Source organism: Pseudophryne corroboree, chromosome 5 (assembly GCF_028390025.1).
Source record: "Pseudophryne corroboree isolate aPseCor3 chromosome 5, aPseCor3.hap2, whole genome shotgun sequence".
NCBI classification, from domain to species: Eukaryota; Metazoa; Chordata; class Amphibia; order Anura; family Myobatrachidae; genus Pseudophryne; species Pseudophryne corroboree.
In genome coordinates this window covers 160178782-160206771 of record NC_086448.1, presented here as the reverse complement: position 1 = coordinate 160206771, position 27990 = coordinate 160178782, and the positions used below count along the sequence as shown (strand labels likewise).

General features: G+C 48.3%; 1 long non-coding RNA gene across 1 annotated transcript; it reads left to right on the top strand.

Annotated features, from left to right (window-relative positions):
- The first annotated feature begins 1348 nt into the window (after nucleotides 1-1348).
- Nucleotides 1349-27613, top strand: LOC134928882 (uncharacterized). The gene is made up of 3 exons (XR_010178097.1): nucleotides 1349-1692; nucleotides 18690-18853; nucleotides 27330-27613. It is a non-coding gene; the product is annotated as an uncharacterized LOC134928882 (long non-coding RNA).
- The last annotated feature ends 377 nt before the right edge of the window (nucleotides 27614-27990 follow it).

Sequence of the window (27990 nt, the reverse complement as noted above, 5' to 3'; positions counted from 1 at the left end):
GGTGGCAATAAAAGTTGCTGCCCTTCTTAAAACATCATATGAAAATGGGTTTGGAATATACTGCCATTATGAACATGGGAGTTGCTAAGATGCAGCAATCGATAAAAACATAGCGATCATAAGGGTCTATCTGTACCGACTGTAACACAAATGGAACTGATTTGTTAATCAACACTGAAACTCTTCGGGAAGAGCCCACCCACGGGCGCTTAAGAGCTAGAGTTTAACCTCCTAACAAGTGTATCTCAGTAAGACTTGCTATATTTGGACCATATTGTTTGAGCATCTTGATAACCAATGACCTCTTCAGACAGTCATTGATACCTCTAACATTCCATGTAAGCAAATTACTGTAAGCATCTGTTAGGAAACAATAGATGTAGCCAGCGCAGCAGAGTAAAAAACAAAAAAAAACCATACAAATACAGTAATTACACAAGACATTCCCAAATCCCCACCGCCTCCCTGTACACCCCCCTCTTGTACACCCCCCTGGGGCTGAGGTATACGTAATGACTTAACCAGAAGCTAGCATTTGTGCGCTTCTGTGGGCATTCTTGTAGCTTGGGTTTTTGTACTTTAAATTTGTGTGCCTGGGACCATAACCTGTTGGAAATATTTGTGTACAGGCAGGAGGATATAGCAGAGTTTTTGTACACACCAGCGGCTGCCCTAAAACAACAAACAGCCCATTTGATTAACCAGTGGAGGCTTATTGAAGAGATAATGGGTACAACTGTACTCTGTGTTATACACACACACTGGTTGGATGGGACAGAACTTGAGTGGATACAGCTCACCAGCCGGTGAGTTTATGTATAGTAACTTTGCGGGTAATGGTGCATGATGCCTGGTATAGCGTCTTGGAGGCAGGTAATTGCAGGTCCCACCAGAGTTAAGTGGATGACCACTGTCTCTCACTGTTATGCTGTAACACAGTGACAAGATGACACTGCTCATGTGCAGTACTTAGGTCAGTGGCCATCTTGGTACAGGGAATGAAGCCTCCCTGGTGAAACAACATTGAGCCTGAGCAGTAGCACCAGGGTCGGCGCCACCATTAGGCAGCTTTAGGCAGCTGCCAGTGCCTATGGGCGCTGGCCACTGGAGGGCGGTATGCTCCACTTAAATACATTTTACTAAACAAATTCTATTTTTCTATGTAAGCCCGGGGGCGGCCGCGGCGAGTGTCTAGCCTGCCATAGCCATCACTCACCTCACCAATGGCAGTTGGTTTCCCTGCTCCATGTCTCTAACAGAAATAGACGGAGCTGCGGGTATGAGAGAGCAGGTCAGGAGACGGGCGCCACGCAGGCAGCCTAACAGGCATCCTAGGCGTCAGCGCTATGCCGTGCGCTTGTTTACAAGTGAGTGACTCACCCTGTGTGGCGCCCGTCTCCTGACCTGCTCTCTCATACCCCCAGCTCCGTCTATTTCTGTTAGAGAGGAAGAGCAGGGACAGGGCTGTCGGCATTATGCGGAGGAGCATCATTAGTAAGGACTGCAGCCCTTTTATCCCCGCCTCCGCCCTAGACTGCACAGCACTTCAAGTTCTCCCCTCTGGCTTCCATCAACGATCCCTCCCCCTAACATTATCATCATTACTACCGCCGGAAGCCCCAAGATGAGGATAGAATGGCAGAGGGGTGTCTTCTGCATCCGAAAGGCGAGAATGCACCGCTGTGGCACCAGGTTAGAACTCTGCTCCTGCACCCCCCAGTGATGTGCATGAGTTGTCACCATCACTGCCGCTGGACACATCCACTAGGGCTCATCTAGTTAGAGTTTCCTCAGGACTAGGATCAAGCTCAGCACACTGCCATAGAGAATCATACAGTATCAGTGTCTCTAATATGTTGCTCACTATGTCCACCCACTACACTCCCCCCTTTTCTCCTTCCTCAGCTTCTTTACTGGCAGTGAGGGGACTTTTGTCAGGCACACATGACCCAGGAAAAATACTGCAGGCACAGCACAATAAGTTGTACAAGAATATCAATATCTGCTTCTCTCTATCCCCTCCCTGCCACCCCGCGTCTCCTTATCCCCTCCCTGCCACCACGCATCTTCCTTTCCCCTCCCTGCCACCACGCATCTCCCTATCCCCTCCCTGCCACCACGCATCTCCCTATCCCCTCCCTGCCACCCCGCTGCCACCACGCATCTCCCTATCCCCTCCCTGCCACCACGCATCTCCCTATCCCCTCCCTGCCATCCCACGTCTCCCTATCCCAACCCTGCCATCCCACGTCTCCCCATCCCCTCCCTGCCACCACACATCTCTCTATCCCCTCCCTGCCATCCCACATCTCCCTATCCCAACCCTGCCATCCCACGTTTCCCTATCCCAACCCTGCCATCCCACGTCTCCCTATCCCAACCCTGCCATCCCACGTCTCCCTATCCCAACCCTGCCATCCCACGTCTCCCTATCCCCTCCCTGCAGCCCCGCGTCTCCCTATCATCCTACGTCTCCCTATCCCTTCCTTGCAGCCCCACGTCTCCCTATCCCCTCCCTGCCACCCGGCGTCTCCCTATCCCCTCCCTGCAGCCCCGCGTCTCCCTATCCCCTCCCTGCAGCCCCGCATCACCCTATCATCCTGCGTCTCCCTATTCCTTCCCTGCCGCCCTTTCAAGATTCTGCTACAGGGGCCCACAAAGTTCTACTTACAACCCTGGTGCCTATCTATAATACTGTATAAAACAACAGACTGTGGTATTATACTATATATGGATTTGGGGCTGGATGCATTTTAACTTGTGTGTATTTAATATAATATTTGTCGTAAGGGTTCTTTTTTCTGTTATTTTGCTGCTTCAGGAGGATCATCATACTGTTAACACAGCCTCTAGATAACGTGATCACTCCACTGTCCAAGCAACAGGGGGGGGGAGCAGAAATTTTGCCTAGGGTGCCGAGAAACCTTGCACCGGCCCTGAGTAGCACTCTCTATTTTCAACATGGAGCACTGGGAGGAGATGGGAAACTTAAAGTAGTATTATTTAGGTAAGTAGTGAAGAGGGAGAGAACGAATTTTAATTGAGGGAAGTCAGCAAAGGTGTGTAATTTCCTCCAGCGGCATTCAGCTGAGTGAGAGTATTTTGGGAGATAGCATGAACTGATAGTAACAAGAGAGAAAGCTTGGTTATGGCAGGAAAGTGTCATAAGGGGGATATGAATGCACCTGGGTAATTTTACATATACTGTACCACTATGTGATATAGTAACCTCAGTGTAGTGTGACCCCATCTGCTCATAGGACCTCTGTGGAGCTCTAAGAGAATGGAAAAAAAATGTATATGTTATGTTTGTGTTTTCTATCCAACCAGACAAATACCAAAACCCCCACCTACAAAAGAAGTCCAACCAAGGATGCTTGAGGAAAACACACTTATGCCTTATAGTACTGAAAATGAAAACAGAATCATTTGCATTTTCATTAAAATCAAAGAGTTGGTAATTACTAATAAAAATGTGTTAATTTAACGTTTTATGCCACCCAAATGAATATAGGAAGATTAAAAATAAGTTTTCAACTGAAATAGTAACAAACAATCTATCCATTTCAGTTGTTATATATTGCAAATCTCAAGCCAATGTTGCACCATGTACTTATACCAGGGGTGGGGAACCTTTGGCCCTCCAGCTGTTGTTGACCTACACATACCAGCATGCCTTGCTACAGTTTTGCTATTTGGCCATACTAAAACGGTTGCAGGGAATGCTGGGATGCATACAGGGGCGGATTGGGAACAAAAAGCGGCCCTGGAAAAATTTGTACTAGTGGCCCCACATGGGCAGCACCAGAGGTGTAAGGTCTAGCCATGGGCCATGGCAGCAGTACCCTCCCCCCAAGACTTTCCAGATAGTGGGCATGTCCAGCACCAAGGGGGAAGTTAAAAAAAGAAATAAAATTAAATATTATAAGCACATTATATGATACACCTTCAGAATTTAGGAAACGATATCATTCTTTAGAAATATATATTTTCTTGCTTATTACACCAACCGTATCCCAATCACTATTCACTCAATCTTATATGTCAGCCAAGCAGGCAGACAGAGCATACACTAGATCATTTGCAATCACAGGCTAAGTGGCAAAGTAATTTTCATATATGCAAATTATTTTGCATCTTATTCATTATGTCTATAAAAAGGACCACGTCCTCAAACAAAACAGGCCCCACGGGTGCGTCGGCCCACCGGGAATCTTCCCTGTGAACCCAATGCCCAATCCGCCTCTGGATGCATAGCTCAACAACAGCTGGAGGGCCGAAGGTTCCCCATCCCTGACTTATACAGTAGATTGTGTGAGTCAAGGCACATATCATAAGTCCCAGGTGGACAATAGACCTTGCAGTTTATGTGATGTAAAAGAATGGAGCAGCTAGCAACGGTTATTAGCTGACACAGTTAGTGGTTAGAAGTTATGTCAGTTCATAGTAACGTTGTTAGTCAATACCTCAATTAATTAGGAGCTCCTGTCACATAGGAAAGGTCTCTCTTCACACACTGAGCAATCTAGTGTAAATTCCAATGAAATACCCACATACTGCATGATATGGATATACTCAGCACGAGATAATTTAGGCAGTGCTAAATTACATCCATAGGTGCTGGAATGGACGGGGGGGCGCAAGGGGATATCTAAAAAAAAAAATTTGAGAGGCACTGTACAATGTATTTGGTTGTAGGGCGGAGTGCGTGTCAGGATGGAGGTAAATAATTCCCTTTCTGACTGCTCCACCTCCTCCTTTCTCCACCAACCTCCAGGGCCCTCCTCCCCCCTGCACCCAGCTCCAGTCCCAACAATGGGCCTAATTCAGACCTGATCGCTTGTTAGTGGGTTTTTTGCAGTCCAGCTTTCGCATAGTCTCCGCCCACCGGGGAGTGTATTTTAGCTGTGCCAGTGTGCGATCGCATGTGCAGCCGAGCGGTACAAAAAAACTTTGAGCAGTTTCTGAGTTGCCCAGAACTTACTCAGCCACTGCGATCACTTCAGCCTGTCCGGGGCCGGAATTGACGTCAGCCCTGCCCTGCAAACGGAATTGAATCAGACACCTGCCCTGCAAACGCTTGGACACTCCTGCGTTTTTCCAACCACTACCTGAAAACGGTCAGTTGCCACCCACAAACGCCTTCTTCCTTGCGATCGGCTGTGCGAATGGATTCTTCATAAAATCCATCGCACAGCAACAATCCGCTTTGTACCCGTGCAAAGCACCTGCGCATTGCGGTGCATACGCATGCACAGTTCTGACCTGATCGCAGCGCTGCAAAAAATGCTAGCGAGTGATCAGGCCTGAATTACCCCCAGTGTACGGCCAGTTACTTTGGGCTGGGCCCTTCTCTGAGACCAGCACTGCGCCCGTCTCACCTCCCACTTCATATGTTCCTTCCCTCTTCCCCCTCAGCTCCCCTTTCATATTTCTCTACACATCCCCGCAGCACCCCCCCCTTCCCTCGCAGCACCCCCTTTCTCATGTTCCACCAGATAAAGAAGAAAATGTAACTTGTAAAGTCTCATTACCCGCCATACACAGCCTCAGCTGGGAGCTATGAGTGGATCTATCTCTTCATCTTCTACATAAAGATTAGTCACTCACATGCTACAGTTATGTTTTAGGGGCATATTTATTATACACAGTTTTTGGGAAATCCCCTAAAAATGTTAGTACCCTTAAATAGTACATATTCCCTGAAAGTATTACAGGAGTTCCACAGCAGATATTTGTGCTTTCCCTATTTCAGATTGCATTAGCGATGATGTTAGCCATTGTAGACTACGGGGTGCACAAGTCCATAATTTACATTAAGTAAAGCAATCACGGATGCAATCGCTTTCTTTTAGACATTGCAGAGTCAGGCTCTTATCGGAGCGCCTGTCCCTAGATGTGATTTTTAATGCATCTGGGCAGAAATTAATTTCTTATTGCCCAAATACCATCAATAACAAATTCTATTTATCATGACTAAAACTCAGTAAATAATAAATGGACCCTTTATTGTTGTATTTATATTCTAATGCACTATTGACCCTCATTCCGAGTTGATCGCTCACTGCCGTTTTTCGCAGCGCAGCGATCAGGTTACTACAGCGCATGCGTATGCATCGCAATGTGCACGTGCATCATACGGGTACAATCAGCATCATTGCTTTGCAATGCTTCTAGCGACAAATTCAGTTGCACAACCTATCGCAAGGAGATTGACAGGAAGAGGGCATTTGTGGGTGTCAACTGACCATTTTCTGGGAGTGGTAGGGAAAACGCAGGCGTGTCCAGGCGTTTGCAGGGCGGGTGCCTGACGTCAATTCCGGGACCGGACAGGCTGAATAGATCGCAAGGGCTGGGTAAGTTCAGACCTACTCTGAAACTGCAAAAAACTTTTTCGTACCGCTCGGCTGCAAATGCGATCGCACACTTGCAAAGCGAAAACACACTCCCCCATGGGCGGCGATTATGCATTTGCACGGCTGCAAAAAGTAGTTAGCGATCAATCAACTCGGAATGAGGGCCTATTATCTGCATTCCCGATAGTGTCCTCTATGCTGTTTGTAATAAAAAGATGATAGACAGATAGACAGATAGGAGTATATTTACTAAAATTCGTATTTGTGCCGATTTGGAGGGAGATTCATCACGAATGACATCGAATGTGTAATTGTGCAACTTTTTGAATTTTTTACGCCTCATTTACTATGCTGCCGTATTTTACATTTTCGTGTTTTCCGATGTTGATGTCATTCGTTTTTTTTTGCAGTGTTTTACGGGAGTGAATAGTAAAACACTGCCGACATTACAACAATGAAACTCGGCCGGATCTGTGAGATCCGTGCAGGGTTTCATTGTGCATCTTTAAAAAAAAAAAAAATAGTTTAAAGTCTAAAAAAAAAATGCGTGGGGCCCCCCCTCCTAAGCAAAACCAGCCTCGGGCTCTTTGAGCCGGTCCTGGTTGACAAAATATGGGGAAAAAAAAGACTGGGGTTCCCCCATATTTCATCAACCAGCACCGGGCTCTGCGCCTGGTCTTGGTTCAAAAAATACGGGGGACAAAAAGCGTAGGGGTCCCCCGTATTTTTTAAACCAGCAGCGGGCTCCACTAGCCAGGTACATAAAGCCACAGCTGGGGGACACTTTTATATTGGTCCCTGCGGCCCTGGCATTACATACCCAACTAGTCACCCCTGGCCGGGGTACCCTGGAGGAGTGGGAACCCCTTACTTGTGGTTCTCCAAGTACCAGCTTGCGGGGGAGGCTTGCTGGGACTTGTAGTACTGCTACTAAAAACAATATTCACATTTTTGACAAAAGGCTATCAGCCCCCCATCCGCTGCCCTTGGATGGGGGGGACAGCCTCGGGCTTCACCCCTGGCTCTTGGGTGGCTGGAGGGGGGGGGGCCTTGATTTAAGGGGTTCCCACTCCTCCAGGGTACCCCGGCCAGGGGTGACTACTCTAGTTGGGTATGTAATGCCAGGGCCGCAGGGAATATAAATGTGTCCCCTGGCTGTGGCATTATGTACCTGGCTAGTGGAGCCCGGTGCTGGTTTAAAAAATACAGGGGACCCCTACGCTTTATGACCCCCGTATTTTTGGAACCAGGACCAGGCGCAGAGCCCGGTGCTGGTTTATGAAATATGGGGGAACCCGGTCATTTTTTTCCACATATTTTGTGAACCAGGACCGGCTCAAAGAGCCCGAGGCTGGTTTTGCTTAGGAGGGGGGACCCCACGCATTTTTTTTAAACAAAATTAACACTTTCCCACCCCTTCCCACTGATAAACATGCACGGATCTCACGGATCCGTGCATGCCTATCAGAACACAGTAAAAAAAAAGCAGGTCTATTTTAAAACTGCTTTTTTTTACGATTTATATTTATTCACGGCAGTGTTTGGCTATTGCCGACAGTGTTTGTGAAATACAAATTTTAGTAAATGACCGAGTTCTATAAATAACAGGCGTATTTGACCGATGGTGTATTCATTCATAAAATGTTTCTTGGACTTCCAAAAAAATCCGAATGCCCTCATCACTGCCGAGATTTGTGCTTAGTAAATTCCCGAGATGACACTTTGAAGAAAAAATGCAAAATCGGTCAAAATCGGGAGCTTAGTAAATTTCCCCCATAGATAGATAGATAGATAGATAGAAAGATAGATAGATAGATAGATAGATAGATAGGCAGAGATATCTATAGTAATATCTGACTCTGTCATGAGGTAAGGAGGCAAAATTTAGGGGCACCAAAATTAAATGATATATATCTTGCCCCAGCTACCTAAAAATACTGTGGCTCTCCTGATTGCATCCAAACTGCTTCCTCCAGGTCACACTACTGGTACTGGCCACACAAGTTCTGCTCTCCTGATGCACTCATTAAAGCTCATATATATTGATGCATGTTTGTAATATTCCTATATCAAATATTTTTCTTGGGTACCATCGCTGTGGGTTCTAATCTTGTTTCACCAGGTTCGGAGCACCCAAGATAGACAGTGTCCCTGACCGGCATATACACATGTAGCCATGCTCAGCTTTGCCACGATGCATACGCAGTGGCATGCTGGGCTGCGACTATTTGCACCTGGCGATCGCTCCATCCATTGATATTGGCATGCACATGACGTACGACCATTTACAGACACAGCTGGCACAACGCGGCAAAGATGAGGCTGGCTACATCGGTATGCATCTGTGTCCAGATCTAATTTGATTGCCTGTATGAGAACGTGCACTTACTGTACTTGACCTATACTTGCCTGACCCTTCCCACCCTACAGTAGTCCCAAGTGTAGTAAGGGTAAGATGACAAGATGGTGTTGGATCTGCATACAGACACAAGCGTAAGTCTGAAATGTACAGATGCAGCCACTCTGGTTGCATCCAGGACTAGTGAGCACCATGCGGGCATGTGCGAACAGTCACACCCGCGATTCATAGGAAATGTATTATGCAATTGCGGCTGTTAATATTTCCACCCGGGTGCGTGTAGTCACTGCTGCAGTGTGTGAGCACATGCATACACATCGCGGCAATGATGAGGTGGGCTACATCTGTATGTATATGACCAACTGTACAGTACATCAGACCCATTATTGTTTATAAGATAGCTGTCTGTAGTAAACATGAACAGGTTGAGTTTCCCATTTCCAAAAATAGGATTTTAATACCTACCGGTAAATCCTTTTCTCTTAGTCCGTAGAGGATGTTAGGGACTCCGTAAGGACCATGGGCACACTATAAGACTTTGGGGTAAATTTACTAAGATTCGTAATTTCCGAAAAAAGGTCAAAGTTCAATCACGAATGACATCGACAGTGTAAAACTGCAACTTTTTGAATTGATTACGATGGATTTACTAAGCTGTCGCATTCGGGTTTTTCTTTTCTTCCGATGTCGATGTCATTCGTGGTTTTTTACCTATTTTTACGGCAGTGATTAGCAAAACACTGCCGACTTTTTTTACAATCAATCTCGGCCGGATCTGTGTGATCCGTGCTGGGGTTCTTATTTTTTTTTTTTTTAATTAAACAATGTAAAATCCCAAAAAAAAATGCGTGGGGTCCCCCCTCCTAAGCATAACCAGCCTCGGGCTCTTTGAGCCGATCCTGGTTGCAGAAATATGGGGGAAAAAATGACAGGGGTTCCCCCATATTTAAGCAACCAGCATCGGGCTCTGCGCCTGGTCCTGGTCCCAAAAATACGGGGGACAAAAAGAGTAGGGGTCCCCCGTATTTTTAAAACCAGCACCGGGCTCCACTAGCTGGACAGATAATGCCACAGCCGGGGGTCACTTTTATATAGTGCCCTGCGGCCGTGGCATCAAAAATCCAACTAGTCACCCCTGGCCGGGGTACCCTGGGGGAGTGGGGACCCCTTCAATCAAGGGGTCCCCCCCCCAGCCACCCAAGGGCCAGGGGTGAAGCCCGAGGCTGTCCCCCCCCCATCCAATGGGCTGCGGATGGGGAGGCTGATAGCCTTTGTTGTAAAAGAAAAGATATTGTTTTTAGTAGCAGTACTACAAGGCCCAGAAAGCCTCCCCCGCATGCTGGTACTTGGAGAACCACAAGTACCAGCATGCGACGGAAAAACGGGCCCGCTGGTACCTGTAGTACTACTACTAAAAAAATACCCAAAAAAAGACAAGACTCACACACCGTGAAAGTATAATTTTATTACATACATACACACATACATACATACTTACCTTAAGTTCCCACGCAGGTCGGTCCTCTTCTCCAGTAGAATCCAAGGGGTACCTGTTGAAGAAATTATACTCACGAGATCCAGGGGTCCAGGCTCCTCGGGAAATCCAGGGGTAATCCACGTACTTGACAAAAAAAACAAAACGGTGTCCCGACCACGAACTGAAAGGGGACCCATGTTTGCACATGGGTCACCTTTCCACGAATGCCAGAAAGCCACTTTGACTTCTGTCTAAGTGGGTTTCTTCAGCCAATCAGGGAGTGCCACGTTGTAGCACTCTCCTGATCAGCTGTGTGGTCCTGTCCTCACTGACAGGCAGCACACGGCAGTGTTACAATGTAGCGCCTATGCGCTCCATTGTAACCAATGATGGGAACTTTCAGCTCAGCGGTGACGTCACTTTAGGTCAACCGCAGGGCAGAAAGTTCCCATCATTGGTTACAATGTAGCGCATAGGCGCTACATTGTAACACTGCCGTGTGCCGCCTGTCAGTGAGGGCAGGAGCACACAGCTGATCAGGAGAGTGCTACAACGTGGCACTCCCTGATTGGCTGAAGAAACCCACTTAGACAGAAGTCAAAGTGGCTTTCTGGCATTCGTGGAAAGGTGACCCATGTGCAAACATGGGTCCCCTTTCAGTTCGTGGTCGGGACACCGTTTTGTTTTTTTTGTCAAGTACGTGGATTACCCCTGGATTTCCCGAGGAGCCTGGACCCCTGGATCTCGTGAGTATAATTTCTTCAACAGGTACCCCTTGGATTCTACTGGAGAAGAGGACCGACCTGCGTGGGAACTTAAGGTAAGTATGTATGTATGTGTGTATGTATGTAATAAAATTATACTTTCACGGTGTGTGTGTCTTGTCTTTTTTTGGGTATTTTTTTAGTAGTAGTACTACAGGTACCAGCGGGCCCGTTTTTCCGTCGCATGCTGGTACTTGTGGTTCTCCAAGTACCAGCATGCGGGGGAGGCTTGCTGGGCCTTGTAGTACTGCTACTAAAAACAATATCTTTTCTTTTACAACAAAGGCTATCAGCCTCCCCATCCGCAGCCCATTGGATGGGGGGGGACAGCCTCGGGCTTCACCCCTGGCCCTTGGGTGGCTGGGGGGGGGGACCCCTTGATTGACGGGGTCCCCACTCCCCCAGGGTACCCCGGCCAGGGGTGACTAGTTGGATTTTTGATGCCACGGCCGCAGGGCACTATATAAAAGTGACCCCCGGCTGTGGCATTATCTGTCCAGCTAGTGGAGCCCGGTGCTGGTTTTAAAAATACGGGGGACCCCTACTCTTTTTGTCCCCCGTATTTTTGGGACCAGGACCAGGCGCAGAGCCCGATGCTGGTTGCTTAAATATGGGGGAACCCCTGTCATTTTTTTCCCCATATTTCTGCAACCAGGATCGGCTCAAAGAGCCCGAGGCTGGTTATGCTTAGGAGGGGGGACCCCACGCAATTTTTTTTGAAAAAATAATCACTTTCCCACCCCTTCCCACTGATATACATGCACGGATCTCATGGATCCGTCCATGCCTATCCAATCACGAATAAAAAAAGCAGGTCTGTTTTTTTTTAGCACTTTTTTACGAGTTGTAATTTTTCACGGCAGTGTTTGTTCTTTTTTTGCTTTGCACTTCTTAGTAAATGACCGAGATTCATACTTAAACAGCCGCGTTTTGACCGATGGTGTATTCATTCGTAATTTTTTACCTGAACTTGCAAAAAATTACGAATGCCCTCATCACTGCCGTGATTAGTGCTTAGTAAATTACCGAGATGACACTTTGATGAAAAAACGGCATCTCGGTCAAAATCGGGAGCTTAGTAAATTTACCCCTTTGAATGGGTGTGAACTGGCTCCTCTCTCTATGCCCCTCCTCCAGACCTCAGTTAGAAAACTGTGCCCAGAGAGACGGACATTTCGAGGAAAGAATTTATTGTTTAAACACGGTGAGTGTCGTACCAGCTCACACCACGAACATACCGCAGAACATGGCATTCAATAGAATACCAGCCAACGGCATGAACAATACACAGCCACATGCTGAGAGAATATGTAACACAACCCGTGTGTCAACAAAACCAATAATAAGACACTGCATGCCATGGCATGAACAACGTCAGCAACAGCCTGACAGAAAAGAAACACCACAAGAGTGTAACCATAACCAATAACTGCAGACACAGTACGCACTGGGACGGGCGTCCAGCATCATCTACAGACTAAGAGAAAAGGATTTACCGGTAGGTATTAAAATCCTATTTTCTCATACGTCCTAGAGGATGCTGGGGACTCCGTAAGGACCATGGGGTTTATACCAAAGCTCCAGACCGGGCGGGAGAGTGCGGACGACTCTGCAGCACCGATTGAGCAAACAAAAAGTCCCCATCAGCCAGGGTATCAAACTTGTAGAGCATATCAAAAGTGTTTGAACCCGACCAAGTAGCCGCTCGGCAAAGTTGAACCGCCGAGACTCCTCAGGCATCCGCCCAAGAAGAGCCCATCTTCCTAGTAGAATGGGTCTCCACTGACTTCGGTAACGGCAATCCAGCCGTAGAACGAGCACGCCGAATCGTATCAGAGATCCAGCGTGTGACAGACTGCATAGACGCAGGCGCCCCAATCATGCTGGGAGCATACCGGACAAACAGAGCCTCTGTTTCCCCAATCTGAGCCAAATTGGCGACATAAATATTCAAAGCCCTGACTACATCGAAAGACTTTGAATCAGCTAATGCCTAAGTAACCACCGGCATCAAAATAGGCTGATTTCTGCGAAACCCAGAAACCACTTTTGGCAGAACTATTATCCGAGTTCTCAATTCCTCTCTATCCACATGGAAGATCAAACAGGGCTCTTGTGAGACAAGGCCGCTACTTCCGACCCCCGCCTTGCGGACGCCAAAGCCAATAGCATGACCACTTTCCAAGAGAGAAATTTTAACACAACCTTTCACAAAGGTTCCAAACAGTGTGACACAAGAAAACGCAACACCACGTCAAGGTCCCACGGTGCCAACGGGGGCACAAATGGAGGTTGGATGTGCAGTATTCCTTTCACGAAGGTCCGAACTTCCAGAAAGGTTACCAATTCTTTCTTGAAAGAAAATTTATAAGGCCAAAACCCAAAACCACACTTAAATGGAGCCTAACTTTAGGCCTGCACCCACACCTGCTTGCAAAGAATGGAGAAGAACGACCCAGCTGAAAGTCTTCCGTAGTAGCCTTCTTGGATTCACACCAAGACACATATTTTCTCCAAACACGGTGGTAAGGCTTTGCCGTTACTTCTTTTCTAGCCTGAAGAAGTGTGGAAATGACTTCACTGGGAATACCCTTTCTGGCTAGGATATGGCGTTCAACTGCCACGCCGTCAAATGCAACCGCGGTAAGTCTTGATACACGCCCGGATCTTGCTGTAACAGTTCCTCACGTAGAGGAAGAGGCCATGGATCTTCTTATGAGTAGATCTTGAAGAACTGGAAACCAAGCCCACCTTGGTTAGACCGGAACAATGAGGATCGCCTGAACCTTTGTTCTTCTTACGTTTATCACCTTCCGAAGAGTGAAAATGGAGGGGACACATAGACCGACTGAAAACACCCAAGGTGTCCCGAGGACGTCCACTGCTATAGCTTGAGTGTCCCCTGACCCGGAACAATATCCCTGAGCAGTGGCGTCACAAGGGGGGTGCGGGGGGTGCGGCCCGCTCCCGGGTGTCACCCGCCGAGGGGTGACACCAAAATGCCGGCTCCTGCAGAGTGACAGAAGCCGAGTGCTGCACTGTTATATTATGTGCAGCACTCTGCTCCTGTCACTTTGTAGGAGCCAGCACTGCAGGGACAGCACCTCCCGAGAGTCAGCCCTCACCTCCCACACCCCCCAGTGGAAAAAAAAAACGGGTGTCGGGCCGCGAAGCCCCGCCCCTCCGCAAAGCCCCGCCCCCTTTGCGTACCTGCAATGGTTTAAAAACGGGTTCCGCCCGCGAAGCCCCGCCCCTCTATTTAAGCCCCGCCCATTCCCGCGAAGCCCCGCCTCTTTTATCCTCGCTGCCGCACCGGGTGTCACAGAGGTGAGTGACGCCTCTGTCCCTGAGATCTCTCGTTGAGGAGAGACGCCAACATGTCCACTTGAGGCACTCCTCAAAGACTTGTCACTTCAGTGAAACTTCTCGATGACGACTGTATTTCTCCTGGATGGAGATCGCGTCTGCAGAGGAATCTATTTCTCCGTCGTTCACATCTGGAACAAAGACTGCTAATATAGCGTTTACCAATCTTTCCACCCAGCGGAAAACTTTTTCGGCTTCTGCCATTGCCGCTTTGTTCCTTGTTCCGCCCTAGCGGCTTACTTACACCACTGCTGTCAAGTCGTCCGACAGAATTAACACGGGCAGATCACGAAGCATATGTTCATTGAAAATAGCTCTTAATTCAAGAAAGCCTATTGCAGACAAGCTTCCCAGCTTGACCTTTTCCTCTGGAAATACTTCCCTTGCAAAGACTGCTCCCCAGTCTCGGAGATCTGCATGCATGGACACCAGGATCTCATCCTGGATTCCGAACCTTCGTCCCTCTAGGAGGTATGACTTGAGCAGACACCACAGCAGCGATATCCTGGCCATTAGGATTATATACCGGCGCATGTGCAGGTGTGACCCGGACCACATTTCCAACTGGCCCCGTGAAAACCACTCTGGCATTTGACCTGCTCACCGAAAAGGCCTCTTAGGCCGCACCCATCTTCTTAATCAATGGAACATATTAATAGATAGTCACTGCAAATCTGATCCGACTCCGGATCCTCAGACCTCTTTCCACAGGAACACACAGAATTTCAACCGTTCCGTATCTACTCTGATACCCACCTCCGACGTCTGCGTCGTTGGGAACAACAGCCTTCCCCTGTGGTGAAGAATAGTCAGAGAGAAAACAACGATTTGCACCACTTGTGTCTTGACCTCGCCTTAATCAGGAGAGTGTCCCAGTACAGAATAACAATGGCTCTTACTATTGAAAGAATACCATCCTACTGCCATCACTCCGGTGAAATGGCAAAGACAATCCTGGATATCAACCCAGGTAAGCTGAATGCGGAGAAAAACGCATTTAAACCCCTTTCTACCTTTACGTGCTGGAGCTCCCTGGTCTGAGATATTCCATCCTGTAGTTCAACTTCGTAAGGAGAAAGCTTTGTTTTTCTTTTCTTTTTTTCTTTCTTTTTTTTAACAGGGACAGCAGGACAATGCCCTGAACCTGACGCAACTCTGGTATGGCGTTGCGTACTACCTCCCCTTCCAGAGGGGAAACGGCAAGATCTATTTGAAAAATCAGTGAGGGGAAACATCTGTAAACGCCAGAATGTCCCCCTTTGGATTCTATAATTAACTCACAGGTCCAAGTTCATTCCCGGACTGACTGGAAAGTAGTAGACGAGTTCCCACCGGAGTGGGCTCCAGCCAGATAGACCCAGCGACATGCGGTGGGTGTGGTAGAAACAGAAAATGACATCCGCTTCTGCGAACCTAACAAGGCTGCAGAACTCTTACCTTTTCATCTTCCACTATGTGCACCGAAAGGGAAAAAAGATCGGTATTGAACCGGTTAAAATGACTGCATCCCACAACAGAATGCGTCACCAACTGTTGTGAAGGAATCTAACGCACAAAGTTAGATTTACCAGTAGTATTCACCAAGATTGACTGAACTGAGGCATCCCCAAACAGCGGTACACTGTACCAGGAAGAAACTCCAGTATCTCTCTGAGTCAGCCTCAGCATTCCCCCGGCCACACCTCCTGCAGTCGCACGGCAGCCTGCCGCAATGTTATAGAGAAGAATCAACATAAAAAACATCCCCTCTCTCTTTAGGGTAATTCTATCCGATGCCTTTCCGAATATAAACACTCCCCCCATGTGCATGTAATGCATACTTGCCTACCCTCCCGGAATGGCCGGGAGGCTCCCGAAAAACGGGTGACCCTCCCGGCCCCCCGGAAGAGCAGGCAAGTCTCCCGATTTACGAGGGTCACCCCCTGCCCGCCGCCCACTTAACGAGTAAAGTGGGCGGTCCGGGCAGGCGATGAAGCGATTCTTGTTGAATCGCGTCATCGTAACCACGCCCCCTGCTGTATAATGCCGGTAATCGCGGCATTACACTGCGGGGCGGGGCTTAAATGATGCGATCCAGAAGCCACGCCCCGTTCCGCCCCCGACCTACCCCCGTTCCGCCTCCGGCCCACCCCCGTTCTGCCTCTGGCCCGCCCCCCTTGCGCGTCACCTGACTGCCAGCCCCCCCTGCTGAGCCGACGGGCTGCTCTCTCCGGGAGAGAGCAGCCCAGAAGTCGGTAAGTATGATGTAATGCAAATAACTTCAAAGTGTAGAAATAAAATATCACTTAGCTTCCTGTATACGATCCTTTGTGACAGGGCCCCGTGCCGACCAGGAGTTGACTTTCACAGTATTCTATCCGCGGCGGGAAAATAATAAACACTCGGACTTCTCGTGAGGATCTGAGACCAACTCGTCACGGCTGACAAAGAGCTTTATCAACAGAGCGACCAGCACATGAGAAGGAATACTTTTACTTCAGCATTCATTAAAACTTGCAATATGAATATACATATTTAAATACACATATACACACATATCCTCTGTATCAATATATATATATATATATATATATATGTATCATACATATAAGCATTTTGTCCAGAACCCCAGGGTCCCTAGTGACATTAATGTGTGCTGAATGTGTACGACCATGTACTGAATGCCCAAGTTGTGGATCTGACCAGGAAACCGTATGGTCGACATAAAATATAGAATTTTTCCGACAACAGGGAGTGGTAATTAGGTAAAAATAACATTCTTACGACCCGAGGGGTCCGAGGGAAGTATATACACATACATTTAATATCAGTCCCCCACAAATAAAAGCACTACTGTGCCATAGCTACAGGCCCATGGAACCTACAGGTATAGGTTATTGACTTCATGTTAATTTACCCCCAGTAATAACAGATGGTGCCGACAGGTCACCCACATACTACTGTGTCACCCATACAGTGTTTACTTTTGAAAAAGCATACAACTACCGACCTGCTGACACTTGATGTACAGACCCAAGTACCACCAGGAGTCGGCAATGCGGACAGAGGGATTCCCATAGCCAGCTCGTGGCAGAGCACACACACATGTCGACACATGAGTACTATAAGCTATCATGGGTATATGTGACAGGGAAAACAACACAGAATACCAGTACAACTCATTAACTAACATGCCCATTATAGTGTATAGTGCTATATTTTCTCTTTTTGCACTAAAACCACCTTGCCCCCCCCCCCCCCCCCCCTTCGTTTTCCACTGTTAGCTGCCTAACTGTGCTTTTTGGCGGGGACCTGAGGAGAAAATGGCGCTGTAACAGTTTGTGAGGGCTAAGCCCCGCCCCCTCTCGGCGCGCTTCAGCCCCTCCTTTAATATTCATATTTATACTGGCGGGGGTCCCTATACAGTGCCTATGCACTGTATATATCTTTTGCCAGTTCCAGGAAAGAGGTATATTGCTGCCCAGGGCGCCCCCCCTGCGCCCTGCACCCTTGTAGAACCGTTGGTGTGTGGGAGCAATGGCGCGCAGCGCGACCGCTGCGCTGTACCTCTGACCTGAAGTCTTCTGCTGTCACTGAAGTCTTCTTTTTCTTCCAATACTCACCCGGCTTCTGTCGTCTGTGAGGGGGGTGCGGCTTCGGGAACAAGCAGCTAGGAGCACCAAGTGATCGAACCCTCTGGAGCTAATGGTGTCCAGTAGCCTAAGAAGCAGAGCCCTTAACTCAGCAAAAGTAGGTCTGACTTCTCTCCCCTCAGTCCCACGAAGCAGAGAGCCTGTAGCCAGCAGGTCTCACTGAAAATGAAAAAGCTAGCATAAAGTCTTTCCAGAGAAACTCAGTAGAGCTCCCCTAGTGTGTGTCCAGTCTCTCCTGGGCACAAAGTCTAACTGAGGTCTGGAGGAGGGGCATAGAGGGAGGAGCCAGTTCACATCCATTCAAAGTCTTATAGTGTGCCCATGTCTCCTGCGGATCCCGTCTATACCCCATGGTCCTTACGGAGTCCCCAGCATCCTCTAGGACGTATGAGAAATGCTTTTATCCAGAAGTATTTTGGATATTGGCTTTTTCCATATTTGTAATAAGTCATCTACTGTAAGGCAGCACAAAGTGTCCCAGTTGTTTCTAAGGTGAGAGGTAACTTACCATTGGGTGTCTTTTCCAGCGCCGTCTTTGTGACCTCTAGCTGCCGATAACTGCTTCTACTTGCTGCAGATGCAGGAATTGAGCTCTGTGACATTGGCCAGTTGCAGGCCTGGCGCTAGCTACTCAGCAAAGGGATGCAGTGCAGGGAGGCGCCAGGCTGGAGAAGCGCTCTCCCTGCTCTGCATCCCTGTGCTGAGCTGCTGTTTCATCTGCACACTCTATTACAGGCAGCGGCACCGGCAGTATGAAGACTCCTCTCCCCTCCTCTGTGAAGAGCTGTGTGAGGACCTAAAAGGGGCGGATATATGCAGGAAAAAGCGGCGGCGCTACACGGGACAAGGCTGCAGCCTGCAACACTGGAGGATAACATGCTACAGCCAGCCTAATTTAGGTAAGTGGATGGAAGGAGAGTGAGTGAGTGGAAGTGTGTATGTGTATACAGTATCTGTGTACTGTATATGTATGTGTGACTGCGTATGTGTGTAATGTATGTACAGTATGCGTGTATGTGTGTGTGTATGTGTGTGTGTGTGTGTGTGTGTGTGTGTGTGTGTGTATGACTGTGGCATAATGTGTGTAAGCTTCACTGGTACAAGGGGCGTTACATGTAAGCGTCTCTGCTACAGGGAGGCATTGCGTTTGTAAGCATCACAGGTACAGGGGGCATTACATGTAAGCGTCACTGCTACAGGGGGGCATTGCATGTGTAAGCGTCACTGGTAGAGGGGGCGTTACGCGTAAGCATCACTGGTACAGGAGGCGTTACGTGTGTAACGTGTGTAAGCGTCACTGGTACAGGAGGCGTTATGTGTGTAAGCTACACTGGTACAGGAGGCATTATGTGTGTAAGCGTCACTGGTACAGGGGGCGTTATGTGTGTAAGCATCACAGGTACAGGGGGCATTACATGTAAGCGTCACTGCTACAGGGGGGCATTGCATGTGTAAGCGTCACTGGTAGAGGGGGCGTTACACGTAAGCATCACTGGTACAGGAGGCGTTACGTGTGTAACGTGTGTAAGCGTCACTGGTACAGGGGGCGTTACGTTTGTAAGCATCACAGGTACAGGGGGCATTACATGTAAGCGTCACTGCTACAGGGGGGCATTGCATGTGTAAGCGTCACTGGTAGAGGGGGCGTTACACGTAAGCATCACTGGTACAGGAGGCGTTACGTGTGTAACGTGTGTAAGCGTCACTGGTACAGGAGGCGTTATGTGTGTAAGCTACACTGGTACAGGAGGCATTATGTGTGTAAGCGTCACTGGTACAGGGGGCGTTATGTGTGTAAACATCACTGGTACAGGGGGCATTACGTGTGTAAGTGTCACCGGTACAGGGGGTGTTATGTGTGTAAGCGTCACTGGTACAGGGGGTGTTACGTGTGTAAACATCACTGGTACAGGGGGCATATAGTGTAAGAGTCACTGGTACAGGGGGTGTTACGTGTAAGCATCACTGGTACCAGGGAGCGTTACGTGTGTAAGCGGCACTGGTACAGGGGGTGTTACGTGTAAGCATCACTGGTACAGGGAGCGTTACGTGTGTAAGCGTCACTGGTACAGGGGGAGTTATGTGTCTAAGCATCACTGGTACAGGGGGCGCAACGTGTGTAAGCGTCACTGCTACTGGGGGCATTGCGTTTGTAAGCGTCACTGGTATAGGGGGCGTTACGTGTAAGCGTCACCGGTACAGGGGACGTTACGTGTAAGTGTCACTGATACAGGTGGAGTTACTTTTAAGCCTCACTGGTAAAGGGGGCGTCACGGGTGTAAGTGTCACTACTACAGGGGGCGATGTGACTGCTACAGGCGGCATTGTGTATAAGCGGTACTACCACATGGGGCATTGTGTGTAACCTGGCCAGTTGTCAATAAAGTTTGTAAAAAAAAATATCTCTCTGTTGCAGCTGCACAGGATGAGACTCATGAGAGAGGTGAGTACAGAGTGCAGGCATCACAGAGGGAGTGATTTTTATTGCTTAGGCTCTGGCCACACATAGCGGCCAAGCGGGACTGTCGCACATGTGTTGGCGCCTGCATAGGCCCGGAGAGCGGGTCACCGGTGGGAATGGCGGCACAAGGGTGGGAGCGCAGCTCTGACAGGCTGCACTCTGGAAGGCTCAGCGGCACACTGTGTACGGTGCTGTGACGGGCGTCCTGGGCCAGCGCAATCACCCTACACTGGTCAACACTGCTAACAGGGGCTAATCCCGCTGTTAGCGAAGAAATACCTCAGGCAAGTATAATACAATAAGTGCTGGAAGACGCGCCATTACAGGGGGCGGGACTTCTCCTCAGAGCGGATCCAGCACTCACCAGCATCACTTTCTCCCTGCAGTTCATCAACAGAGACGCTGGCAGGGAGCGCTGCCCTCCACATAAGAAACAGTGGGGCAGATGTATTAACCTGGAGAAGGCATAAGGAAGTGATAAACCAGTGATATGTGCAAGGTGATAAACACACCAGCCAAACAGCTCCTCACTGTTAATTTACATATGGGAGCTGATTGGCTGGTGCGTTATCACCTAGCACATATCACTGGTTTATCACTTCCTTATGCCTTCTCCACGTTAATACATCTGGCTCACTGTGTTATAGATAAGGGGGGAGTGTAATTCGATACTAGCTATCCTGTTAAGGTTCAGCTAGTCAGAGTTTTTTCTCTGACGTCCTAGTGGATGCTGGGAACTCCGTAAGGACCATGGGGAATAGCGGCTCCGCAGGAGACTGGGCACAAAAGTAAAAGCTTTAGGACTACCTGGTGTGCACTGGCTCCTCCCCCTATGACCCTCCTCCAAGCCTCAGTTAGATTTTTGTGCCCGGCCGAGAAGGGTGCACACTAGGGGCTCTCCTGAGCTTCTTAGTGAAAGTTTAGTTTTAGGTTTTTTATTTTCAGTGAGACCTGCTGGCAACAGGCTCACTGCATCGAGGGACTAAGGGGAGAAGAAGCGAACTCACCTGCGTGCAGAGTGGATTGGGCTTCTTAGGCTACTGGACACCATTAGCTCCAGAGGGACCGACGAACACAGGCCCAGCCTCGGAGCTCGGTCCCAGAGCCGCGCCGCCGGCCCCCTTACAGAGCCAGAAACAAGAAGAGGTCCGGAAAAATCGGCGGCAGAAGACATCAGTCTTCAACAAGGTAGCGCACAGCACTGCAGCTGTGCGCCATTGTTACTCAGGCACACTTCACACTCCGGTCACTGAGGGTGCAGGGCGCTAGGGGGGGGCGCCCTGAGCAGCAATGTAAAACACCTTGGCTGGCATAAATACACCACATATAACCCCCAGGGCTATATGGATGTATTTTAACCCCTGTCAGAACTCACCAAAAAAGCGCGAGAAAAGGCCGCCGAGAAGGGGGCGGAGCCTATCTCCTCAGCACACGGGCGCCATTTTCCATCACAGCTCCGCTGGAAGGACGTCTCCCTGACTCTCCCCTGCAGTCCTGCACTACAGAAAAGGGTAAAAAAGAGAGGGGGGGGGGCACTAATTTGGCGCAGTTTTAATACTAACAGCAGCTATAAAGGGAAAAGCACATTTTATAGTGGTATTCCTGTCTATATATAGCGCTCTGGTGTGTGCTGGCATACTCTCCCTCTGTCTCCCCAAAGGGCTAGTGGGGTCCTGTCCTCTATCAGAGCATTCCCTGTGTGTGTGCGGTGTGTCGGTACGATTGTGTCGACATGTTTGAGGAGGAAAATGATATGGAGGCGGAGCAATTGCCTATTATACAGTTGTCACCCCCTAGGGAGTCGACACCTGAGTGGATGAGCTTATGGAAGGAATTGCGTGACAGTGTCAGCTCTTTAAGACAGACAAATGGCAGACACAGACACGGATACTGACTTCAGTGTCGATGATGAGGAGACAAACGTGACTTCCACTAGGGCCACACGTTACATGATTGAAGCAATGAAAAATGTATTGCATATCTCTGATAATACAAGTACCACTAAAAAGGGTATTATGTTTGGTGAGAAAAAACTGCCTGTAGTTTTTCCTGTATCCGAGGAATTAAATGAAGTGTGTGATGAGGCGTGGGTTTCCCCCGATATAAAACTGATAATTCCTAAAAGGTTATTGGCATCGTACCCTTTCCCGCCAGCTAGGGGAAACACCCCCTAGGGTGGATAAAGCGCTCACACGTTTGTCAAAACAGGTAGCACTACCCTCTCCTGATACGGCCGCCCTAAAGGAACCTGCCGATAGAAAGCTGGAGAATATCCTAAAATGTATATACTCTCACACGGGTGTTATACTGCGACCAGCAATCGCCTCAGCCTGGATGTGCAGTGCGGGCCTGGCGTGGTCGGATTCCCTGACTGAAAATATTGATACCCTAGATAGGGACAGTATATTACTGACTATAGAGCATTTGAAGGATGCATTTCTATATATGTGTGATGCACAGGGGGATATTTGCCGACTGGCATCAAGAGTTAGCGCGCTGTCCATTTCTGCAAGAAGAGGTTTATGGACGCGGCAGTGGTCAGGTGATGCGGATTCTAAAAGGCACATGGAAGTATTGCCTTATAAGGGGGAGGAGTTATTTGGGGTAGGTCTGTCAGACCTGGTAGCCACGGCAACTGCTGGAAAATCCACATTTTTACCCCAGGTAGCTTCTCAACCTAAGAAGACGCCGTATTATCAGGCGCAGTCCTTTCGGCCCCATAAGGGCAAGCGGGCAAAAGGCGCCTCATTTCTGCCCCGTGGCAGAGGGAGAGGAAAAAGGCTGCAACAAACAGCCAGTTCCCAGGAACAAAAGCCCTCTCCCGCCTCCGCAAAATCCTCAGCATGACGCTGGGGCTTTACAAGCAGACTCAGGCACGGTGGGGGCCCGTCTCAAGAAGTTCAGTGCGCAGTGGGCCCACTCGCAAGTGGACCCCTGGATCCTTCAAGTGGTATCTCAGGGGTACAAATTGGAATTCGAGACGTCTCCCCCTCGCCGTTTTCTAAAGTCTGCTTTACCGACGTCTCCCTCAGACAGGGAGGCAGTATTGGAAGCCATTCACAAGCTGTATTCCCAGCAGGTGATAATCAAGGTACCCCTCCTACAACAGGGAAAGGGGTACTATTCCACACTATTTGTGGTACCGAAGCCGGACGGCTCGGTGAGACCAATTTTAAACCTAAAATCCTTGAACACTTACATACAAAGGTTCAAATTCAAGATGGAGTCACTCAGAGCACTGATTGCAAACCTGGAAGACGGGGACTATATGGTGTCTCTGGACATCAAAGATGCTTACCTACATGTCCCAATTTACCCTTCTCACCAAGGGTACCTCAGGTTTGTGGTACAGAACTGTCACTATCAGTTTCAGACGCTGCCGTTTGGATTGTCCACGGCACCCCGGGTCTTTACCAAGGTAATGGCCGAAATGATGATACTCCTTCGAAGGAAGGGAGTTTTAGTTATCCCTTACTTGGACGATCTCCTGATAAGGGCAAGATCCAGGGAACAGTTGGAAGTCGGGGTAGCACTATCTCAGATAGTGCTGCGCCAGCACGGTTGGATTCTCAATATTCCAAAATCACAGCTGATCCCGACGACACGACTTCTATTCCTAGGGATGATCCTGGACACAGTCCAGAAAAAGGTGTTTCTCCCGGAGGAGAAAGCCAGGGAGTTATCCGAACTAGTCAGAAATCTCCTAAAACCAGGCCAAGTCTCAGTGCATCAATGCACAAGGGTCCTGGGAAAGATGGTGGCTTCTTACGAAGCAATCCCATTCGGCAGATTCCACGCAAGAACCTTCCAGTGGGATCTGCTAGACAAATGGTCCGGGTCGCATCTTCAGATGCATCAGCGGATAATCTTGTCACCAAGGACAAGGGTGTCTCTCCTGTGGTGGTTGCAGAGTGCTCATCTTCTAGAGGGCCGCAGATTCGGCATTCAGGACTGGGTCCTGGTGACCACGGATGCCAGCCTGAGAGGCTGGGGAGCAGTCACACAGGGAAGAAATTTCCAGGGCTTGTGGTCAAGCCTGGAGACATTACTTCACATAAATATCCTGGAGCTAAGGGCCATCTACAATGCTCTAAGCCTAGCAAGACTTCTGCTTCAAGGTCAGCCGGTGCTGATCCAGTCAGACAACATCACGGCAGTCGCCCACGTAAACAGACAGGGCGGCACAAGAAGCAGGAGGGCAATGACAGAAGTTGCAAGGATTCTTCGCTGGGCGGAAAATCATGTGATAGCACAGCAGTGTTCATTCCGGGAGTGGACAACTGGGAAGCAGACTTCCTCAGCAGACACGACCTCCACCCGGGGGAGTGGGGACTTCACCCAGAAGTCTTCCACATGATTGTGAACCGTTGGGAAAAAACAAAGGTGGACATGATGGCGTCCCGCCTCAACAAAAAACTAGACAGGTATTGCGCCAGGTCAAGGGACCCTCAGGCAATAGCTGTGGACGCTCTGGTAACACCGTGGGTGTACCAGTCAGTGTATGTGTTCCCTCCTCTGCCTCTCATACCCAAGGTACTGAGGATCATAAGAAGGAGAGGAGTAAGGACTATACTCGTGGCTCCGGATTGGCCAAGAAGGACTTGGTACCCGGAACTTCAAGAGATGCTCACAGAGGACCCGTGGCCTCTACCTCTAAGAAAGGACCTGCTCCAGCAGGGACCCTGTCTGTTCCAAGACTTACCGCGGCTGCGTTTGACGGCATGGCGGTTGAACGCCGGATCCTGAAGGAAAAAGGCATTCCGGATGAAGTCATCCCTACCCTGATCAAAGCCAGGAAGGATGTAACCGTACAGCATTATCACCATATTTGGCGTAAATATGTTGCGTGGTGCGAGGCCAGGAAGGCCCCTACAGAGGAATTTCAACTGGGTCGTTTCCTGCATTTCCTGCAAACAGGACTGTCTATGTGCCTAAAATTAGGGTCCATTAAGGTTCAAATTTCGGCCCTGTCGATTTTCTTCCAGAAAGAACTGGCTTCAGTTCCTGAAGTTCAGACGTTTGTCAAGGGGGTACTGCATATACAGCCTCCTTTTGTGCCTCCAGTGGCACCTTGGAATCTCAATGTAGTTTTGGGGTTCCTAAAATCACATTGGTTTGAACCACTCTCCACTGTGGACTTAAAATATCTCACTTGGAAAGTGGTAATGCTGTTAGCCCTGGCTTCAGCCAGGCGTGTCTCAGAATTGGCGGCTTTATCCTATAAAAGCCCTTACCTAATTTTTCATACGGACAGGGCAGAATTGAGGACTCGTCCTCAATTTCTCCCTAAGGTGGTTTCAGCGTTTCACTTGAACCAGCCTATTGTGGTACCTGCGGCTACTAGGGACTTGGAGGACTCCAAGTTGCTGGACGTAGTCAGGGCCCTGAAAATATATGTTTCCAGGACGGCTGGAGTCAGGAAATCTGACTCGCTGTTTATCCTGTATGCACCCAACAAGCTGGGTGCTCCTGTTTCTAAGCAGACTATTGCTCGTTGGATTTGTAGTACAATTCAGCTTGCACATTCTGTGGCAGGCCTGCCACAGCCAAAATCTGTAAAAGCCCATTCCACAAGGAAGGTGGGCTCATCTTGGGCGGCTGCCCGAGGGGTCTCGGCTTTACAACTTTGCCGAGCAGCTACTTGGTCAGGGGCAAACACGTTTGCTAAATTCTACAAATTTGATACCCTGGCTGAGGAGGACCTTGAGTTCTCTCATTCGGTGCTGCAGAGTCATCCGCACTCTCCCGCCCGTTTGGGAGCTTTGGTATAATCCCAATGGTCCTTACGGAGTTCCCAGCATCCACTAGGACGTCAGAGAAAATAAGAATTTACTTACCGATAATTCTATTTCTCGTAGTCCGTAGTGGATGCTGGGCGCCCATCCCAAGTGCGGATTGTCTGCAATACTTGTACATAGTTATTGTTACAAAAATCGGGTTATTATTGTTGTGAGCCATCTTTACAGAGGCTCCTCTGTTATCATGCTGTTAACTGGGTTCAGATCACAGGTTGTACGGTGTGATTGGTGTGGCTGGTATGAGTCTTACCCGGGATTCAAAATCCTTCCTTATTGTGTACGCTCGTCCGGGCACAGTATCCTAACTGAGGCTTGGAGGAGGGTCATAGGGGGAGGAGCCAGTGCACACAGGTAGTCCTAAAGCTTTTACTTTTGTGCCCAGTCTCCTGCGGAGCCGCTATTCCCCATGGTCCTTACGGAGTTCCCAGCATCCACTACGGACTACTAGAAATAGAATTATCGGTAAGTAAATTCTTATTTTTTATCATAATAAAAGCCTATAAGGGTGTGGTGTGGCTGGCTCCTTGTACTCTGTGACTCTCTGAAGGTATTCCGGGGGGGGGGGGGGGGGGAATTGTTATGACATTTTCCTGTGTGTGTAACCCACTGTACCATATTTGGGGGATTTTGTACTGTAATGCAGAATGTATATCTTCTCCTGGGGAGTCTATACCATGCTCAAAACTGTACACATCTCAGGCTTCAGTGGCAGATCCCCCTGGGGTGGCCTCCATAAGGTGTACTTTCACATATATTTCTTCAAATATGTCCCATGCTGGGAAGAAGCCACAGTTTTGAGATGTCTGGGGAATCAAATCCCACAGCTTTGCCTCTCACCCCAACTACGTACCCTGAAAAGCGTATACTTGCCATATAATGCAACTGACATATGAGGGGTGCAACATATAGTTTGAGGCTAATAGGGATGAGGAATATTTTATTTATAGATATATATATATACATATACATATATATTAGAGATCAAACGAAGAGCGCACTCATGAATAATAGAAAGATACAATTTTGATCAATATCAATCAAATTTTGCTTCAGAATAGATACGAAAAACTCGCCTCCCCAGCCTTTAGAAAACAAAACACACATTTTTTTTCCCAGGGACCAAATTTGGAGGGACAAGAGAGAGTTGATAAACAAGGAACTAGAATCCAGTCCAGTGACCAGTGTAAAAAAGGAAAAAGAGGATATAAAAGAGGCAAGAGAGGAGGAAAGAGGAAGAAAAATAAGAAAACAGAACTCCCGGTAGAATTAGAAGTATTTAATCTGTCCAGTCAGAAATTAAGTGGGGAAGAAATTAAATTATTATCAAAAGGATTGTCTTTTGCCCCAAATACAGCACCCAATGGGTTTGAATTATTTATTGATACTAATAAATTTGTAAGGAGTCTGACATTAAAACAACATTTTGCAAAAAATAAAAAATCGGGATCATTTGATATGGAATCTGGTAATAAAAGGTTTAAGAAAAAAAATCAAATTATTACCCTGTGGAATCACGAGGGGCATTTATAGATACTTTTGCTACATTAGTAAAGAAAGATCTAGATTAAATATGCAATAAGGATAAGAAAGTTAGAGATAGTCTTACCCCGGGTGAAAGAGGTGCTTTAAAATCATTAGAGGGAAAACCTGAATTGGTCATTAAAATGGCTGATAAGGGTGGAGGAATAGTGGTGATTGATAGAAAAGATTATATACAGGAGTGTAATAGACTTTTAAAAGATATTAACACATACACTGAATTAAAGGAGGATCCAAC